The sequence below is a fragment of the Hemitrygon akajei genome, chromosome 14 (genome assembly GCF_048418815.1).
Source record: "Hemitrygon akajei chromosome 14, sHemAka1.3, whole genome shotgun sequence".
Taxonomy (NCBI): Eukaryota; Metazoa; Chordata; class Chondrichthyes; order Myliobatiformes; family Dasyatidae; genus Hemitrygon; species Hemitrygon akajei.
Window position 1 is genome coordinate 68,315,034 of NC_133137.1, and position 21,491 is coordinate 68,336,524.

At 39.5% G+C, this 21,491-nt stretch overlaps 1 protein-coding gene across 20 annotated transcripts in view; it reads right to left on the minus strand.

Moving 5' to 3' along the window:
* anks1b (ankyrin repeat and sterile alpha motif domain containing 1B) overlaps positions 1-21,491 on the minus strand; it is an 856,034-nt gene that overhangs the window by 40,535 nt on the left and 794,008 nt on the right. Inside the window, exon 1 of one of the 20 annotated variants that reach the window (XM_073066302.1) lies at positions 12,127-12,293. The exons of 15 other annotated variants lie outside the window; for them this stretch is intronic. The gene's annotated coding sequence lies outside the window, so the exon portion shown is untranslated. 4 more of the 20 variants (XM_073066300.1, XM_073066304.1, XM_073066303.1 and 1 more) reach the window with 4 other exon arrangements.

Genomic DNA, 21,491 nt, shown 5'->3' on the forward strand with positions numbered 1-21,491 from the left:
TCCCGCAACTTTCTGTTTATATGTTCACTAATAATATTTGGTGACTGGGAATGTGCAACGCGAGTCTTGAGACAAGTGATGCAGCTGACTCAAAATACTAGCAAAGCAGGATTTGATTCCAACCTCTGGTACTGTTTGGGGGAAATCTTCATATTCTCTCTGTGACTGTATGGGTTTCTCCTGGGTTCTCCAGTTTCCTTTGTGCCAGATATGTGCTGGTTGTTCGATTAATTCTCTATTGTAAATTGCCTCTCCTTTAGGAGTGTGAATTGAGAAACAGGAGAGTCTTATTGGGCATGTGAGAAGTTATAGGTTACAGAGAAATAAATAGAAGTGATTTGATGTAATTGGTTAGCTAGTATGAGACCCAATGGGCTGAATGGTTCTGAGGTCTTCAGCAATTACAAAGCAAGAAATAAAAGGACTGGAATAAATAGATAGATAGATCAGGGTCTTCTTAAACTGTAACCAAAACTATTAACATGCTTTCATTGGTATAATAAACGCCAAATACATATTAAACGTTAACAAAAATTCTATTATACAACTTACAATAATAGCATTTAAAACAATGTATCAAGTGATGCACAGAAGCATTATCAAACCAATTCTAATACCAGCTATGCCGGAAGGTTTTAGCTCGTTTAAAGTTCACTTGAGGACATCTAAGTTGGTGAGAGGACACAGCAGTAGACGGTTTTTGAGAGCAAATTCTAAAGATTGGGGTTTAGGTTGATGAAAGGATATCTACTACTGAAGAGGAAAGTAAAGGCAGGAGGTCAGAATTGGATGAGCACAGAGATCCTGAAAGGTTGCAGGAAGTTAAAGAAATACAATGATGGGATGTAATGTACAAATATGAAAATGCTATTCAGGGTGTTACTAGTGAGTGCTCACTAACATAAGACATAAGGAGTAGGTCATCTGGCCCGTCGAGCCTGCTCCACCATTCAAAAAGGTCATGACTAATCAGGCTATTGACTCATCTCTGCCTACCTGCCTTTTCCCCATAACCTTTAATTCCCCCACTACGCAAAAATTTATCCAACCTTGTCTTAAATATATTTACTGAGGTAGCCTCCACTGCTTCATCAGGCAGAGATTTATTTACTGCATTTCATTTTTCCTCTCATCAGAGCCAGTTTACCTTCCCAAGGCTTTGATTTCTTGATAAAGTAGTTTCATGGACAATTATATCTCCTCAAGCAGTTCCCAAGTGGGCATTTGGAAATGTGAAGCTCACTGTGATTAAAAACAAAGGTATCCCAGCTAGGATGGAAACCTTGACAGACTTCATTCTAACTCAAGGGCAGTGACACCAATTATCACACCTCAACTGCTTCGGGGCCTGAGATAAATCACACACTAGATTGAATTTGGCAAATACCTAGTCCATAAAGCTCACTGAATTAACTCTCAGCCTTTGAAGGAATTTTTCCATCATATTCCTTTGGAATTACCCTCAAAAATTTGAATCCTCGTTTCTCTAGTTTTAAGCTTCATTTGCTTCTAGATAAAGGACAGTGAAAACAGAAAATGACTACATAAATATCTGAAACACTGTGCACAGCTGACAACTATGATGGCGTCTTCAATGCAAGAAAACATTCTCTATTAAACCAAAGACTGATAATATTGGTATTGTGGATTAATCACAAGAACTATTTGATAAACAATGAGAACACAAGGATGTGTATAAATAAAACGAAACAAAAACTATGACTAGGCGCAGTATACATACAAGATTCCTTTATCTGCACTTACCTCTTTTAAAGGATGCTATCTTGAGGGTTGAGGTATTGTCTGCCCCACACAATACCCCACTACAGGGAACGGCAGAAGTTTGAATAATGATTTAAGATCATTTGACCATGCAGGTCCGCACAGTTGCCCTTGATCTTCTTAATGTCTGTGAACGTTAACTTTTCTGGGGGCAGTTATCTGATATCAGCCAGAAGAGGGAACTTGACTCAAAGTTCCTTTTCACTTCTCTAAGCACATTTGAGCTAATAATAGCACATCTTCCCCTGATGACACCAGCAGCTAAATGAGCACACAGCTAAAGCTATCCCTGGATTTTCTTCACAATGCACCATTTAACCACTGAATGACAGGCTGGAACTATTTTTAACAAACCAGTTTGAAATGAGATGATATGCAAATGTGACTCATGCAGTACTTTTTTCAAGAGAACCATTTAACCATTATAATAAACTACCTTCAAATGTAGACAAAATTAGCTGCACACATTTGAACACAACCAAAATTAAACTAAAATGGCCTAAAAGGTCAAGTTTCTTCAACAATTGTCTATTTGGTACTTTAAAAAGCTAATATGATTTAAATCACAAGTGATCTATTTGTATACTTTGAAATTAGTTACTAAGAAATATGCAATAAATGTTCTCAAAGGAAGTAAAGAATGTACAAGGAACTGGACAATAATTTTTCAGAGCACAACTAATATTACAGCAATTATGTAATTTGTTATTAAAGTTCAAAGTAAATTTATTATCAAAGTATATATATGTCACCATATGCAACCCTGAGATTCATTTTCTAGTGCTGTACTCAGTAAATCCATAGAATTAGTGAAAGACTGCACCAATTTGGGCGTTCAACCAGTGTGCAAAGGACAACAAACTGTGCAAATACAAAAAGAAAGAAATAATAAAGTGCTGTGGAAACAACTCAGTGATGGAGCAGGTGAAGTTGAGTGAAGTGAGAGTTAAAGAGAGTTAAAATAAAGAGCTCCAAAGTGAATTTGAATTTATTTAAATCTTACATTCATCCCACAATGTGGGAGAGTATAAATCTTTGTTATGCCTTCGTCACAATGTACAGACCTACATGAATCTGGAACTGATGCAAACATTTTATCAATATGATAAATAATTTTTAATTAATGATAACCACAAATTTAAAACAATACATAATAATTTACTTATAAAGTTCTGCCAGGTTGCAACAAGATGAGCTTGGATATGGTTCTGACTCTATGCATCATTTTACAAGTAACTGGCTCAAAGGATTCAGAAATAAATTGCATTGGCCAGAGAAGTAAAGTTTGAGTAGTCAATAAAAATTCATTGCGTTGTCTCCAGAGTCATTACTGTTTCTTAACCCCTTTTGAGATTTGTTATTTGGATTGTTTTCATTTGCTGTCATCCATTGCCACAAATAACTGCCATAGCACATAGAGAGACACCACCACGGGATCACAGTCATGGTGAGAAAGTGGTTTCATTTCCCCAGTGTAAAACGTTCACATGTAGATAATCTACTTAGAGTATGCTGGCAGTAAACATATCAGTACGGTACGTACCAAAAATCAATTGGAATTTCAGTTCTCCTTTTGGGGCTGTCCTAAGCTTCCATGGGCTGATACGAGCTTTAAAATGCTGTCTTTCTAAAAGCAAAGGTTAGCTGTGTGTACTGATTGTGGATTTCAGCACAATTTTCTCCTTCATGTCCTCTCATATTTTCCCCCCTTTAATATTGCTACTGCGAATTGACATGGCATCTTTGTTGAGCTGCGAAGACAGAATTTCTCACTTTGGCAACTGCAGATGCAGTTTCCCCAATCAGCTGAAAGTTGGTAATGGTTTGTCTTCTTAAGGCAATGGGCTGTGTACGTGAAGTGGCCTGCTGAGAACTGGCAAATCTCGCCCAGTGAGCGCAAGCAAGCCTAACTGACAGGCACAGCTGGGATTTAAATACACCCCCCCACCCCACAATGGAGTTTTCATTGCTTATGCTTCTGTTTTCAAAGATCATAGAGCACGACAGCACAGAAACAGGCCCTTAGGCCCATCTAGTCTGTGCTGAACTGTTATTCTGCCAAATCTGTCAACTACACCCAGACTGTAGGACGAGTCACAAATTAAGGGTAAAAGATGAAATATTTGTATTCTAGTCTTCCCTAACCTCAGTGGAAAAGTCCTGCACTTATTCCATCTATACCCTTCATAATTTTGTAGATCTCTATCAAATCTTTCTTCATTCTCCTACACTCCAGGGAATAAGGTCCTAACCTATCAACGTTTCCATTTAAATCAGGTCCTCATGTCCTAGCAAAGTGATTGAAAGAGTACACAGAAAATTTACGATTATTGATTTTCTCCCCCAATCTTATTGACACTTTTTTCCTGTTGATACTGTAGATGACCAGAACTGCACAGAATACTTCAAATTAGACCTGACCAAGTCTTAGACAATTTCAACATAACATTCCAACTCCTGTACTCAATACCCTGAATTATGAAAGTCGATGCTCCAAGAGCTCTCTTTACAACCTTATCTGCCTGTGACATCACTTATAAAGAATTATGCATGTGTTCCCAGATCCTTCTGTTCTATTACACTTCTCAGTGTGCTACTGTTCACTGTGCAAGACCTGTCCTGGATTGTCCTCCAAAAGTGCAACACTTCATAATTGCCTCCATTAAATTCTACCTGCTAGTTTTCCGCTAATTTTCCAGTTGGTCCAGATCCTGCTGCAAGTTCTGATAGTCTTTCTTGCATTCCAATATGCTCCAATTTTGGTGTCATCTGCAAATTTGCTGATTCCGTTTACCACAATATCATCCAGATCTTTAACATAGATGATAAACAGCAACAGACCCAGCACCAATCACTGCAGCACACCACTAGTCACATGCCTCAGTCAGTGAGGCAACCATCTACTCCCATTCTCCGGTTTCTCCTGCTAAGCTAATGCTGAATCCAATTACTACTCCATCCTGTTTGCCAAGTGACTGAACCCCCGGACCAGCTTCCCATGTGGGACTTTGTCGAAGGGCTTGCTAAAGTACATGTAGACATTTGCTGTCTTTCCTTCAACTTTTCTGCTGATCACCTCATAAAACTCTTTAAGATTGCTTAGACACGACCTACCATACACAAAACCATGTTGACTATTCCTAATCAGACCCTGTCTGTCCAAATACTTATATATCCAGTCCCTTAGAATACCGTCTAATTATTTACCCACTACTGACGTCAGGCTCACTGGCCTATAATTTCCTGTCTTATTCTTAGAACCTTTTTTGAACAAACTAATGACACTCGCAACACTCCAGTTCTCTGGCACCTCACATATGGTAAAGGACATTTTAAATCCTTCTGCCAAGACCCCTGCAGTTTCTGCACTAGCCTCTCACAAGGTCCAATGGGACACCTCATTAGACACTGGGGACTTATCCAACCCAATCTGAATCATGACAGCAAATACCTCCTTTTTTGTAATCCAGATATGGTCCATGACCTTTAGATTTAGAACTCTTCCATCACTAAACTGCCATTTGCAAACACAACCAACTACCAAGCGTCATATCTGTATACTAAATAACTTGGTATGTGTGAAGATAAAAGTACAGTAGAGCTGCAACCTTTATGATTCTGTCATTAATGTGAGACAAACTAATGTTGCATCAAGATATCAAATGCAGCGCACTTACATACTAAGATTTCTATCACTGAAGTGACTACTTAAGCAGCCATTGAATTACAATTGAGAAGGATTATTTTCCTATTTGAGCAAGTGGTTTAATTTAGTTTCTTTCACCCCCTTAGTTTAGAGCTGTAGACTAATTATGCGAATAGCATCAGCTAATGGTCTTTAACCATAGACAACAAGGTAAATGGAACAAATGTATCCCAGTGGCTTTCTTTCTGAACGAGTGTTTTTAAGGATACCTTTATTGGCATAACCAATGGCATGAAGGAAACATATTAATAAACCTCCACACTAATGAGACTAAAGGGATAAATTTTCAGATTTCAGTACAATCACTTATGAGGTAATGATACCATTTTCAATCTATTCTTAATTGCCAAAAGCTAAAAAAAAATAAACACAAGAGATTTTGCAGATGCTGGACATCTTCAGCAATGGACAGAAAATGCTGGAGGAACTCAGCAAGTCAGGCAGTATCTGAGGAGAGGAATAAACAGTCGACATTTCATCAAGACTGGAAAGGAAGGCCGGGGGAGGGGGAAGAAGCCAGAATAAGGTGAAAGAAGGAGAAGGAGCACAAGTTGGCAGGTGATAGGTGAAACAAAGTGAGGAAGGTATAATGACACAAGCAGAAAACCAAAAAATATTCTGCTATTCTATTTTCTTGCTTGTTTGTTGAATAGTTTTCCATTTGTATTCACACAAGTTGTAAACTGTTCTATGGTTCTAAACTTTGCAAGTAAACTATTTCAATGTACTCGTCATTTCTGAATGGAGACTTTTAAAGACATTTTATACAGAATTCAAGAAAATCCCCTGCTAATATCTGAAACTTTAATTAGCTCATTAAGAGCAATAGGCAAGACTAATGCATCTTCATAACACAGCTTAATTTTATATAGTAAAAGTATTACTGTTCATGAATATTCTAACACCAACAATAATTATAAAATAACTACCATTTAATTAAATGATTTATTCTAACCAAGAGATGATCACACTTCTTTCAAATTGCCTCAACCAAAATGTTGTCCTTCAGACTTAATTGCTACCTCTGGCAGAATTATGGTTTTTTTAATACAAGAATTATCACCGTAAAACCTTTGTATCAATGGTGCTGCAAGATTATTTAATTCTTCAAAATGAAGGAATGGCAAATGCATGGTATCTTCAATCAAAACTGCATTTGGAAACATAAACCACATTAATCTGGTGAAAGCAGAAAATAAACTTTGAACAACCCCTTGATATTCTGGCATCTTTTGGCATTGTGCACAGAACACCAGTTAATATGGATATTAAGGATTTGCTCCTAAAAGAATAAAGAAATTTTGCCAGTCCACTGGGCCACAAAAGGGCAGGGGGTGGGGGTTAAAAAAGGGAATAAAAATTGCAACAAGTTAATACAATAAGTTTTCCAAGAATGTCAAAAGAGAAAAGAAAATCTAAAGTTCACAATCCATTAAATGAATAGTTAACAAAAATAATTCAAAAGCACCACATTAAACAAACTGGCACACTTCAGGACATAGTGAAATGTGTTCGAGTACACAAACAGTTATGCCTGGAATGAAGCACCCTCAAGTCCTCATTTATCCTAATTATTAAATACATCACATCTGACAGATGCTTTGCAGCAGAGTGTGCTAAATAATTTGGAAAAGACTGGATAGAAAGTAGATTAACTTTAATGACATTAATTTTATATCATGTTCATTACCTTAAAATCTACTTTTCTATTCCTTTCTCAAACATGCATCCATTTTCTCTTTAAAAGGCTATTAACAAGCTTTGCTTGCACCTTTATTTCTGTTACGTTATTCTCCAACTCAAAATCAGTAGTATTTTTATACAAAATGTATTTCTCCAACAAAATACCTGAATTATACCTAAATTATGACTTCTCACAATCAACTTATTAACAAGAAATATTTTTGACCATCCATCTTATCAAAACTCTTTCTAATTTTAAATGTATCTGAGTGCCTCTTGCTTCTTTTGATCTATTGGCAATACCCTCAACTCCTTTTCTGTGCCAGCTGGAAGTCCATCATTTTTCGATAATTTATCTGTATCCTCTTCAAATATTGCCGATGATCTAGCCTCCACAACCCTCTGCAGTGGAGAACTTCAGAGATTCACCATTCACAATAAAGGCAGTGCATTTATAGTTGCAGAAACCTAGCCAAATAAAAGTTGAGCATTTTCTGTGAACTTGTGACATTTGATGTGATTATGGCTGCACTGTAATAAATAACATCTTATATATATATATAAACCATAAACATAAAGCAATGTATTATGGACTTATATGAAGCATAGATCTAGAATTAATTCCTCCTCCTGTTTCCAGGATTACAGAAGAGTTCCATACTTCTGCCACACCTTCCATACAGATAAATGCCATCATTTTACTCCTGAGAGGCTGGTTTACAATGTACAACACCATGCCCCAAGTGTTACTCTTTACAGTCAGGCATTATTTCTCTGTAAGCTTATGGTTACCATTAGTAATTCAACAAACATTAACCCATTGGCCCAAATTCCAGGGCACATCTCTCAGCTTATGCTTGGAGTTGAGGCAGACTTCTGGAATATCTATCCTGAACTCCATCGAAGGCCAATACATTCTTCCTAACTTGTAGTGTTCAGGATTGATCCAGCTGTGACACAACGAATACCCTTTTGCATCCCAAAGAAAGCCAGCATTCTTTGGGCAATGACATTTTCCAGCCCTTCATCATTTATTAAAGAATTTCATTATATTGCCAAACCCTACCTATCTCAGTGCCATCATCAAATTTGAATATGTAGACTTTTAACCTACCATCCAAGTTGTTTTTAAAACAACACAGAGTTGTGGACACAAACCTTTGTGGGAAATTGCACAGACCAATTTGTGCATCTGCTTGTCATCCCTGCTCAGATTGTCATGGAGAGATGAAAGTTTTTAAATAAGGTTCCTCAGTAAACCATTTCCTTATCATTAGGTTTTAATTCCCTCACTATTATTCAAACTTTATTTGACTGACCCATAACCTTTCCTTCACTTTTTGGCATTTATTTGACACCTCCATAAAATTGCTCATCATCTCTTAGTTCAATAGCTGCTGAAAATCTACCCCATGTTCCTGTTATACCCATTTGACCATATCCCTGACTTATGCCCTCAACTACTCCACAACTAACTACTTCCACACATCACAAATTAACTTAAGATCAGGCTCCAAATTTTGAAGAAATTTAACACACAAAATCCTGTTCAGGTATCATCTTGGCTCAATGAACTACACAGACTCCCAGACCAGCATAGACTAAAATATAACGTTTTTCCATGTAACTATCTCAAGCTCCACTACTCTTAAGAGAAGGTATCTTTCTCTTAATTCTTGTTGCATTCCAGATTTCCTTTTCCTCACCATTGATGGACATTTCTCCAACTTGCTCAACTAATCTCCTGGAATTTCCCCCTTAAGTACCCTGTCCCACTACTTTACTCCCTGCCTTTATAAAGGTCCTTAAAACGACTGCTTCCATCTGATCTTTCAGTAGCCTGTCATGAGATGAGACTGAGAGATGACTTCATTGAAACCAAAGATCTTATAGGGCATGGCAGATTATTTACAAGGATTGGTGGTGTGGCTGGAACCAGAAGTCAACTCTGGGCAGATGACAATAAATTTCATTACTCAGTTGCAGAAATCTTTGGAGACTCATTTGCTGAGGGTGTTCAGGAGATGTAGAGATTTATTGTTAGATATTAAAACAGGGGTTCACAGACCTCTTGCTTAATCGCATTGCTGCATGACATAAATAAAGTTGGGAACCCTTGTATTAAAGGGATCGAAGGATATGGGGATTGGTCCTGGAAAGTGGCCCCAATGTAGATGGAAGGCATTATCTTGATTAATGGCAGAATAGGCACAAAGGGCCAAATGGCCAACTCAGTTTCTATTTCTTAGCTTTACTATCTCCTCATCTAACTTGGTTTCAAGACTGTCTGACAATATTTCCTTGAGACTGTTTGCAACATCAATGCTGCAGTTTGTTAATGGCCTGAATAAACTGTGGATTAAAATATAAATCATTTTGTTTTGAAAGATACCTCAGTTTTAACAAATAATTACATTAACTGCATATACAGGCTGCTGAATTTCATATTTCACCCCAGCTCTTGCGAGTAACCCTTCCAGAGAAGGAGGCTGACAATTGAGTTGGCACGGTAGCGTAGTGGTTAGCACAACTCTTTACAGTACCAGCGACACAGGTTCAATTCCCACCACTATATGTAAGGAGTTTGTACGTTCTCCCTGTGACTGCATGGGCTTCCTCTGGGTGCTCCGGTTTCCTCCCACAGTTCAAGACCTACCTGGCAGGTTAATTGGTCATTATAAACTGCCCCATAATTTGGCTAGGATTAAATCCAGGGACTGCTGGGCTGTGCAGCTCGAAGGGCTGGAAGAGCCTCTTCTACACAGTACCTCAATAAGTAAAAGATTCCGTTCAGCAGAATTTGCCCCCTTCCACCCCCACCCCATGTATCAATATTTTCTTAGCCTCTCAGTTTTATTTTGAACTATCCTGCTGTGTGTGTGTGTCTGTGGATATGGACAGGGTCCTTCAGAATACAGTCTCTTGTGGGGAAGGGGTCTCATTTCCACTCACACTCCCAGTGGGACACATTTTAAGGTCACTCACTCTGACCAGTGAATGTCAAAGGAAATCAGGATGATACACATTGCTGATCTAAACAGATCAGATTCTCACTTTACCTCCCCAGATTCAATACTACAGCTTTGGAATGGCTGCCAAGGAACGACTTTCATTGATGACAAGTCCAAAGTATTATTGATTTTTCAACATTTTTATGAATTACCAAATATTCAGTAATCAATAAAAGTCAAAATATATCATCCCCTACTCGAGCATTTTAATTGGGGAAAAAACTCAGATCCAGAAGCACCCATTAGAAAAATAATCCCAGCTATCAAACTCGCGCTCTAAACTACAGTTACAACATTTGCACAGCTTCCTTGGACAACCAAATATAAAACTACTTCAACAATTTATAAACACTAGCTCCTAACATAACCTTAGCTTTACGCTTACGGTAATTTGTGTTTACTCATCCAAGATATTATCCAAGAGCTGAAAAAACAAAAGATATGCACTTTCCATTAGCACTTCAATTAATAATACATCTTATATGCGGTGTTGTTGTCACAAGTGATTACTTAATTTTATTACTCAGAGCATACAACATTGGGATAATTGCTCTTTGTTGTGTTGGCAGGTGCAAGCACAAACGTACACAACTAGAGGACTGGTCTCCGAAGCATATTCACAATTTGAAGTCGAAGCGTGTTAAATAGAAACCTTGTGCACAAATGGAAGAATAACATTGCAGAAGGCAAAAAAAACCAGAAACTCAAAAAAAGCAGTTTCTTTGTGTAAATTATGCCATTTATTTCCCTTGAAACGTGATGAGTGCTGCTACTATAGAAAACAGCAGACCGCGAGATGTAGCTCACTGTACTCCCTCTGTCAAAGCTGTGTACTATCACATTACTTGGTTAACGTCCTACCCAGCTCAAACGTAACAACATCGATGCGTTATTTACACAACCACTGCAGTTAAAACACAGCACCGGTAAAACTGCATTTTTTAAAAAACTGGAGTTGTACAAAAGACGCAATTGATGTAAAATGGTCAAACAGACAAGGAAAAGACTACAGGGTTCACTGCTCCCGGCCGTTACAGTGAGCTGAACATTTTCCCTACCTTCGCATTATTTCAGAACTGCGCATATGTCTCTCGTCTCGACTTCCATTTTATGTCTGCTACCGTTAACTGTCTCAAAGTTTCCAAAGTGAACGGTTAAATCTGACTCACCTGGCCCCCAAAGCACGAGTGGAATTATGTAGAATTCCCAGTCAGAAATGATCTGCAGTCGCATCCAGGCTGGGTGAGTACCTTACTCCTCTGATGCGTCATACCACACCAAAGCATCAGAGAAAATTAGACGTGCACTTAAAAAAAAATCGGACAAAAAGGCTCAAGACATAAATAACAGCTGTTCTGGCTAAGGGTCAGAAATAAACACGCCCTGCATCAGTTTACTGCCCTAACAATTGTAGTAAGTCTTCACCAGCAGGCACTTTCTCGACTGCACCCGTGTCTTTGCAGTCACGTTATTATGGATACTCTGACACACAGGGCGCCAAGCTGTTATACTGATTCACAACCCGGATGACTGGATACCTTTTTTCCCTCACACATTCAAAGAGATATCATGTATTTATTGTGATTACTTCTGGCTCCCAGCCACAACTATATGCAGTGCTTTGAACGCTCAATTAGTTTCTGGGATCTCGAAATGCCACTTCTGCATCCACCATTAAATAAAATCCCGAAGCGCCCGAAAGATACATCGAATAGCCTGAAATGAAGACCATCACTTCTCTAGCTGCCAACAAAAAAAACCCAACTTTCTTCAAATGGTAACTAATTAAGTAGCTCCCAGTTACAATTTGAGGACATTCAAACTGCACTATTAACTGCAAGGCTGGAATATCTCGACTCCTGTAGCCAATGAAGGCACCCGAAAGCATAGTATTTGTTTAACATATGCGTGCATGCATAAAGGATGACATTAATTATCACTAACCTCTCCGTACCGTAACACAAAAAAGAGAAGGAGCTGAATATTTGTTGGAGAAAACGCAACATTTTCATTGAAATAAGGCACGAGGGCTGGCTAGGGCGCATCCATTTCCCCAAATCTAAATGAGTCATGAGCTCGTTATATTTTGTGTGGGAAATTAACCTAAAAGACTGCACTATTAAATGTTGTAACCTGGGAATTGGATCTGCTAATGAAAGTCTTGTTCTTTGCTGTGCTACAATCACCATAGCAACTTCCAGCTGTCATAGTAACCATTTAAAGATTCTCCATGTTAAAATGCACCTACTAAAATAACACTTAACAAACGTGGCAAATACAAGCTTTCGTGTTTTTAACTCAAAATCATACTTTTCTACATGACACTATATGTGCATTTTATTGAACTTTGTGACACCCTTAGTTCATCAAATAAAGTGATCTAGATCTGGAAATTGGACAATTGGGTAGAATTTTAGAGGAAAATTGATCACTATGTAAGCAATGGAGCACCTATCATTTGATTTCTGAAACATGCAAACTTGCTTTTGTATTTTCCATGTGTTTGACACACATAAAGAAGGCCAGATATGTGCAAAGACACTGTGAATATCGAATATTACATCTAAGAAATTCAGTTCTGCAGGTATGGCTTCACAACCCATTCAGAATCATTGATGTCACTGTTACTTACCCAAGTGTCTCTCCACACCAAGCACTATATGTTAGCTTCAACTAGATGGTGACCTCCAAACTCCCCAGCTGACCACAACCCAACATCCTTCAGTTACCAATCTAGATCCCCAATATCCTGACCACCTTCGAGATCTCTGTTCTCCCCTACTGTCTCCCCTGCCTCCATTCCCAACATCGCTTTATGTCTGCCATGACTTCCTCCACCATAAAAGAGTGAGCAGAGGACAGAGCTTTGTGACAGACTTGATAGGTTAAGCCACTTTCAACCACATGGAAGTTTGTTCTCTACTTACAATGAAATGGAATTTCAGAAATTTAGATTAAATTTGTTGAACACACATAATACAGTACAATGCTGAATCGGCCCTTCTGGGCTTTCGAGACATGCTATCCAGCCATCCTGGGTCAATTGAATCCTAGCCTAAATTACAGGACATTTTACAATGACCAATTAACTGATTAACTGGTACGACTTTCAACTGTGGGAGGAAACTGGAGTACCCAGAAGAAACCCATGCAGTCACGGGGAGAACATCCTTCCAGGCAGTGGTGGGAATTGAACCCAGGTCACCCGTACTGAAGAGCGTCACGCTAATCACTGCACTACCGCGCTGTCTCATAAAACAAGTAGCTTCACCAGGTGAAAAATATATGTAAAAATTTAAGAAGAGTAACTTCAAGGTAACCCCAAGATCTTTTACGGAATAAGTGAAATTTTGTTATAAAATATTCAGGATTTAACTAAGATGTTTGAGTAATAACGAAATAGCACGCTGAAGCTTCACTATAATTAATCTTAAAAAAAGTGACACATGCAGTGCAGGAGGCTGGAAGTGCACACTAGTTGAAGAAAAATATGCATTCTGTAGATCCTTTAACATTACAGAAACATACTGTACATGTCTATGTTGTCTCTTAACTGATTGAAGGGTTTAAGGACATGATGGCTTTCTCCTGCTGTTCTACTCTTCAATCAAATGTGAATGCAAAATACCTCATTCCCTCCACACTCATGCATGTTAGTTCACCCTGTCCATTCATTGTATCAATTAACGGACACACTCTCAACATTCAAACACCAACAGCAAATGTTCAATATTTTAATGTGGTAAAATATAGTAAATGGGAAAATCAATAAGAAATGAAAAGGATGATGAATTTATGTAGTATAATTAAAATTTCTTAATGGGTTACGTATCTTTTCAAATACTTGCAAAAACTTTAGTTTTTGGTGATATTAGTTAAGAGAAAACATCTGCAGAAAATGCCAATCATTATTAAGTATTGTCATGGGATCTTGAACTGCAGAAATCAGCAGAAAGGACATTAATTAAAAATTTCATCTCCAAGTGACATTGTTACTAATGCAACACTCCCAAAGTTCTGCTCAGGGCTGCCAGCCAAAATGTAATTTCAGTTACACATCAATATCATCCCCAGTATAGCTTTGAACATAGATGACCTGTGGTCAATGAACCTGCTGGTTAGACTGGAACAAACTGGTCTTCCAGCCTCAGCAGAATATTAACAGTGAACTGCAGCCACCCAGAGGGAAGAGGGAAGCAGAGCGAGGAGATCTTGCAACTTGAGATGCCTTTTGAGAATTTTCTAAGAGAGTGTCAGATGAGGAAAGGAATTCAGTGAATTATTTTACTATAAGGGCCACTTTTTGCTGGGCAGCTTCTGCTGTCTCTTTCATAATTAGGCTGGATGCAGAACCACTTTCTCATGTGGGTACTGAAACAGGCATTTGTATTCAGAAGACCAAATACCTGATTATAGGGATCAGTAAGGGCACCATTACAGCATTCCAATCAATATATGTCAAAAGTGCTTTGGAGTACAGGAGACTGGGATTCTAAACTGGATTTATAGCAACTATTTTCCACTGTGTATGTGAGTACAACCAATTCCAATTTTAATCCCCTAATCTTTTACCCAGTCCATAAATTCACCATCAACTAAATGAACTAAGACATGATCTGTACTTCCTCATAATCAGAACAATTCACCAATTCTTGTTATTCTTATTAACTCATTTATATTTAGATTTTGCTTTTATGCCTGAAAGCAAATAATCAAGTTGATATATATTTCTAAAGTATCGCATGTGCCAAAGCAAACTTCAATTTTTAAGATCCTCTAAATTATTCACAGAGGAATAAAATCATCAACCATAAAATAATATTTACAATGTGATTTAGCTTTATGGTCAGCAATCTCTAATTTATTGAAGAAGCACTCTAATTCTGTATTGTATTGATTGACTTTGTGTGCGAGTGACACAGCGACACAGTTGTAATATTTTAGCAGCATAATTGTCACATACTGTACATTAAGAAACCAAAAAGCTCACACCCTCTGCTGTCAGTGACAGGCCAAATAAACTTGATTTTCTAATAACTTGATGTGATCTGATGCATGAACACAGTTGGGAAGAGTGTGTCTAACTTAATTTAATTCACCTGAATATAAATACCATCACAAACAATTGTATATAAAGGGCTAAAATGCACTCATGATAATACCATGTGCTTATATTGATCAGAAATTCCACTTTTTTATCCATTATTTCACATCATGTGAACTGATGAATTGCATTTCCCTTTAGAGGCAGTTACTTGGCCAACTGCACCACCAAGTGCTCAAATATGTTAATGCAAGATGTTCATCTAACGTGAACTGAACGTGGATTGTACACCAGCTGACAACTCACAGTCAGTGTTTGGATTAACAGGCTCCAGTGATACCATTACCCTTAACCAATCAGCTATAATTAACAATAAGGAAACATACCTAGTTGGTCTCGGCATGCAATAAAAGCTTTGTATTCCAGGTTGATTTAATTGTCAAAAGACAATCTTATTAGTATGAAGGCACTTTGTTTATTTATTCTCTACTAATTTAAAGGAATGAAAAAAACTGCAATGCTGGAAATCTAAAATTTAAATAAAACAGAAAAAAACACACATTAAGTTAGGCCACATCTAAAGGAAAGTGGAACAGTGATACTTTGGGTTACAGGCCCAAAATATTGACTCTTTTTTCCCATAAATGCTGAGTTTATCCAGCATTTTCTATTTTTTATTTCTCTGTCGCACATATGGGACAAACTATTCTGCTGCCAAATGCAGCAGAACAAATCAATGATCAGGAAAGCTGGGTGGGCTATTTAACCAGCTGGTGGGAGGCTGATTTGATCTGCAAGTGTACCATTGAGTGTCAGGGCTGTAAATTACTCCCACGATTGTTGGCCAATCTGTTGCCATTACTTATTTGGAAAGCATTGCGGCTGTGCAGCTTCGAACAACCTTAAAGCCATCATGTCTCTGTCTCTCTCCAAGGGAAATTGGACTGCAATTGACACCTAGATACCTGGCAGCACAGCCTTAAGCTCTGTCGCTGGAGCGCCCGAGGGCCTGCCATGTGATCTTTGCTTTGAAGTAGCCACTTCACCGTTTCCAAATAGCTCTGATCATCAAAGACAGTTGGAAACAGATGTAGAGAAAATAAAAATAATCAATCCACGTGACTGATGTACATTTACTAAAACACTAATATTAATTAACATGAATTAAAAGAAATCAGGCTGCCAACCTTCACTTATTTTTAATGAACATTAGTGGCCCCACAAATGCTAGTTATGATTGGCATAAAGCTATGAAGTAAAATGTATCCTGTTCTAGTGTTGTTATGAATACAGAGATGAGTCCATGGATAGAGCAGGATATTCGATACAACTACTGAACTCAGTGAGCTCGAGTCCATGGATAGAGCAGGATATTAGATACAACTACTGAACTCGTGTCCTCATACCTCGACTCCATTCTATCCCAATTCGTTCAGTCCCTTCCTACCCACACTTCTGATGCTCACAGTCTCCTCACTAACTCTCAATTCCCTGCTTCTGCCCATCTCATTTCCACCATGGATGTCTAGTCCCTACACACTTCTGCTCACCCAAGAGCAGGCCTCAAAGCTCTCAGCTTCTTTTGCAATAAAATAACCAACTAGTTCCCCTCCTCTGTCTGATAGGACTGGTCCTCATCCTCAATAATTTTTCCTTTGGTTCCTCCCACCTTCTCCAGATTAGAGGAGCAGCCAAGGACACCTGCATGGGTCCCAGTCCCCAGCTATGCATGCCGTTTCATTGGTTATGTAGGACAGTCCACGTCCCAAGCCTACCCTGGTAATGCTCCCCAACTCTTCCTCCGCCACACTGTCGGCTACATTGGTGCTGTCTTACGCACCCACGCTAGCTCGTCAACTTCATCAGCTTTGCCCCCGACTTCCACCCTGCCCTTAAGTTCACTCGGTCCATTTCTGACTCACCCCTCCCCTTTCTCGATCTCTCTTCTATCTCTGAAGACAAACTGTTGACCGATATCTTTTGTAAACCTACCAATTCCCACAGTTACCTTGATTATACCTCTTCCCACCCTATCTCCCGTAAAAATGATATTCCCTATTCTTCATCTTCACCTCCACCGCATCTGTTCTCAGGATCCGGCTTTCCTTTCCAGGACATCAGAGATGTCCTCCTTCTTCAAAGAATGGGTTTTCCCTTCCTCTGACATTGATGCTACCTTCATCCATATTTCCTCTATTTCTGAAACATCCGTGCTCACCCCATTGTCCTGCCACCTTAAAAGTGATAGAGTTCCTCTTGTCCTTACGTACCACCCCATGGGCCTTGGCATTCAATACATTCTTCTCCACAACTTCTGCCATCTCCAAAAGGATCCAACACCAACCAAACATACCTTTACCTCTCTCCCTCCCTCTGCTTTCTGCAGGGATCGCTCCCTCGGTGATACCCTTGTCCATTTGTCCCAAGTGGCACTTACCTAAGCAAACAACCTAAGTGCTACACCTCCCATTCACCTCCTCCCTCAGCTCCATTCAGGGCCAATCTAAAACAGCTCTTCCAGGTGAGGCAGCATTTCACCTGTGAATCTGCTGAGGATATCTATTGTGTCCGGTGCTCCTGATGCAGCCCCCTCTACATTGGTGAAACCTGTTGTAAATTGGGGGACCACTTCATCGAGCACCTCTGCTCCTTCTGCCAAAACCAGACCTTTCCAGTGGCCAAATATTTTAGTTCGCATTCCCATTCTGAGATATCAGTCGATGGTCTCCTCTTGTGCAATGATGGGGCCAACCTCAGGGTAGAGGAGTAACACCTTATATTTCATCTGTGTATCCTCCAACCTGATGGCAAGAATAGCAATTTCTCTTTCCGGTAAAAATATTCCCCAATCCTCCCATCTTCTTCTATTCCCAACTCTGGCCACTTACCTCTTCTCACCTGCCTATCATCTCCCCTTGGGTCCCCTACTCCTCTCCTTTCACCTAAAGTCCACCCTCCTCTCCTATCAGATTCCTTCCTTTCCAGCACTTTATCGTTCCTACCCATCTAGCTTAAACTAACACCTTCTAGCTAGCCTCCCTCCCCTCCCTTCCACCTTTTTTATTCTGGCATCTTCCCCTTTCCTTTCCAGTCCTGAAGAAGGGTCTTGACCCGAAGCGTTAACTGTTTATTCATTTCCATAGATGCTGCCTGACCTTCTGAGTTTCTCCAGCATTTTGTGTGGGTTGCATTAGATACAACTGCCGGCGTGGAAGTCTGGAAATTCACTGGCACATGGAGCCAGGTACTCTCACAACATATTAGAAGTATTTAGACCATTATTGCATGAAACGATACAGTTGGAGGCATTCAGAAAGAATTTGTAAAGTGGCCTAATTAACAATATTTATGTTACAATACGCGCCTGACAGCACCAGCTTCCGGGGTTTGGATGCCCCAACACTCTGGAATATGGATGGCTGGTGCGACCACTTAAAAGGCTCAGGCCCACCCCACTAATCGGCAGCCATGTTTTGGTACCAGGGTTTTAATATCTAAAGGGAACCTGAACTGAGGTTTGGTGCTTAATCAGCAGCTCTACTTTAGATTCTCATCTAGCATCTAGTTTAGGCTACAGTCCTCATTTCAGTCTCGTATTGCGTCTCGATTCTAGTCTCTGATACTCCAGCATTTGGGTCCTAACCATCTGTCTCTGGGTCTCTTGTCACAACTTAAGAAAGCTGAGAGAAAAAAAAAGTCCAGATTTCTATTCATGTAAAGCCGTTGTGCAGGTGCCTGACAAACTTATTTTCATTAAATCACTTAACACATAAAGGCTTGGTGATGTTTGAAATATTTTTGAAAACCTAGGTTTGACAGCACAATTTTAAATTTCCTTTTAATTGACTCCAGAATCTTCACATTTCGACCAGAAGTTTGCTCTGATTACATTGATCAGTTTCTTTCAAAGAACTTCCTGGCTCATGTTCCAAATGTGTCTTTCATCATCCAGACTTGTGTTCCTTTGTGCTATTTTCGAATCACATCTTGAAGTGGTGTTCACGTTTTCATTTTCCAAAGAGTTTCATGGTTCATCTGCCTTGGTAAGCTGCCTTACTTTTCACTTTGTTTGTCTTTTTATTCCACACTGGAGGCTGAGGTAGAACAAAGTACCCTATGGAAAATCCTGGCAATTCTGGACAATGTTTGTCACCCTCTGCATCCACCTCGGCTGAACAGAGGAGCTCTTTTAGTTATAGACTAAGACAACTGTACCGCTCCAAAGAGTGCTATTTGAGGTCATTCTTATCCTCGGCTATTAAGCTCTATAATGAGTCAACCTATAGCCAGGAAAGTGATGACCTTCCTCCTATTAGACTGAGGTAACATTTTTAATTCTTTCTTTCTTCTCTTCTAAGGTTTCTGTATTTGTATATCCATGCATTTGTAATTCTACTGTGACAGTGTTATTTCCTTTGGGATCGATAAAGTATCTCTATCTAATTCAACCTCTCAGATACACTAATTGTAGCAGGGGCTGGTCCGATGGCTTATTTCTCTTTGATCTCATGCCAGCAATTGACTTTTTCCTCAATGGATCTCAGTGGATCTCTATCTCAGAGGATCTCTTTGAATTTAGTGTCACCATTGATTGGTTATTGTTCACTCCAAACACTTTCTTTAGAACTTTAAATGCAAAGTCTGACCATCCCTATGAAACATTCTGCGCTCAACAAGTAATCATGCAATTGCTACTTGATCCACAGACATCACTCCAGAACAGCTTTAGGCTGAAAATCAAAAAACAATCTGCAGATGCTGTATATCTAAAATAAAAACAGATAATGCTGAAAATACCCATCAGGTCAATCCACTTCTGTGGGAGGAGAAACAGAGTCAACTTTTTAGATTGAAGAAATGTTAACTATTTTCCTCTTTCATGGTCTCTGGCTGGATCAGCTGCAAATACAACAGCCTGGATCCAATCCAACATATGCAAAGGGCTGGTCTAGATCAGGAGAAGGTACTGAACTGAATCATGATTTATTACTTTGGAACCGTGAGGTCAGTTAAGGATACACTGAGTCACTTAGATATGCCCATTATAATTCAGTGTTTGAAGAAGATGAAAGGATAAACTGCTGGACAAACTGAATGGTTCAGGTAGCATCTGTGGAGGCAAAGGAATGGCCAGTGTTTCATGATGAGACCGTGCATTAGGACAGCTTGGAAACACATGGGCAAGAGATGGCCAGGACAAGCCCTGAGAAGGACACATGGCAGTGTCAGGAGTCTGGTAAGGATGTCATCAGAGACCATAAGACTATAAGACATAGGAGCAGAATTAGGCCATTTGGTCCATCGAATCTGCTCTACCACTTCATCAGGGCTGATCCATTTCCCTCTTAACCCTATTCCCCTGCCTTCTCTGCATAACCTTTCACACCCTGACTAATCAAGAACCTATCATCTTCCGCCTTAAATATGCCCAATGACCTGGCCTCCACAACTGCCTCTGGCAACAAATTCCACAGATTTACCACCATCTGGCTGAAGAATTACCTTCTTATTTCTGTCCTAAATGGACTTCCCTCTGGTCCTAGACTCCCCCACCAATGGGAGTATTTCTTTCATATCTAAAGAGCAGAACAACAATAGAAACAACAGTGAAAGAGGGACTGAATGTAATCACAACCTCTAACTTTGACATGTCCTTGCTTATGAGGAGGACAATTAGAGTTAAAATTGGCTGCGTATTGTTTGACTTGTGTCACACTGCTGTTGATGTTTCAGTAGTTTGTTATGACTGAGACAGAGGGCAGTTAAGAGTTACCTGAATCACACCTGACAATTAGACCAGATCAAAAAGGGTACCAACTTTCCATCCCTACTAACCAGACCCAATGCATTCTCTTCTTCCTTAAGAAGCTTTAGGTGGACTTACAGCGAAAGACAAAATCTGCAATCTTACGTATCCTAGTAGCAGACATCTACTCAATCCATGCATGACATCCGTGGCAGTAAGTTCTACACAGTGCCATAGGAAAATGCCAGCTCTTCCCACTTCACTAGTCAGCTTTCCTCTGTGGTGCTATGGCCGTCCCAGACACAAAGGGTAGGTTTCAGATGCTGTTAGAAGCCATCACTTACCTTCTGCAGGCACATGGCCTGAACTGACATACTATGCCCGTGTGTCAGCAAGCATTCAGCCCTTCTGGTGCTACTTCTGTTTTATTAGAACGGTCAATCGGTGATCTCCCCCACCTGGATCTGCAGCCATAGTGAGTGAGGAGCTGCATCTGTGTACACTCCCCGCCAGCTGACT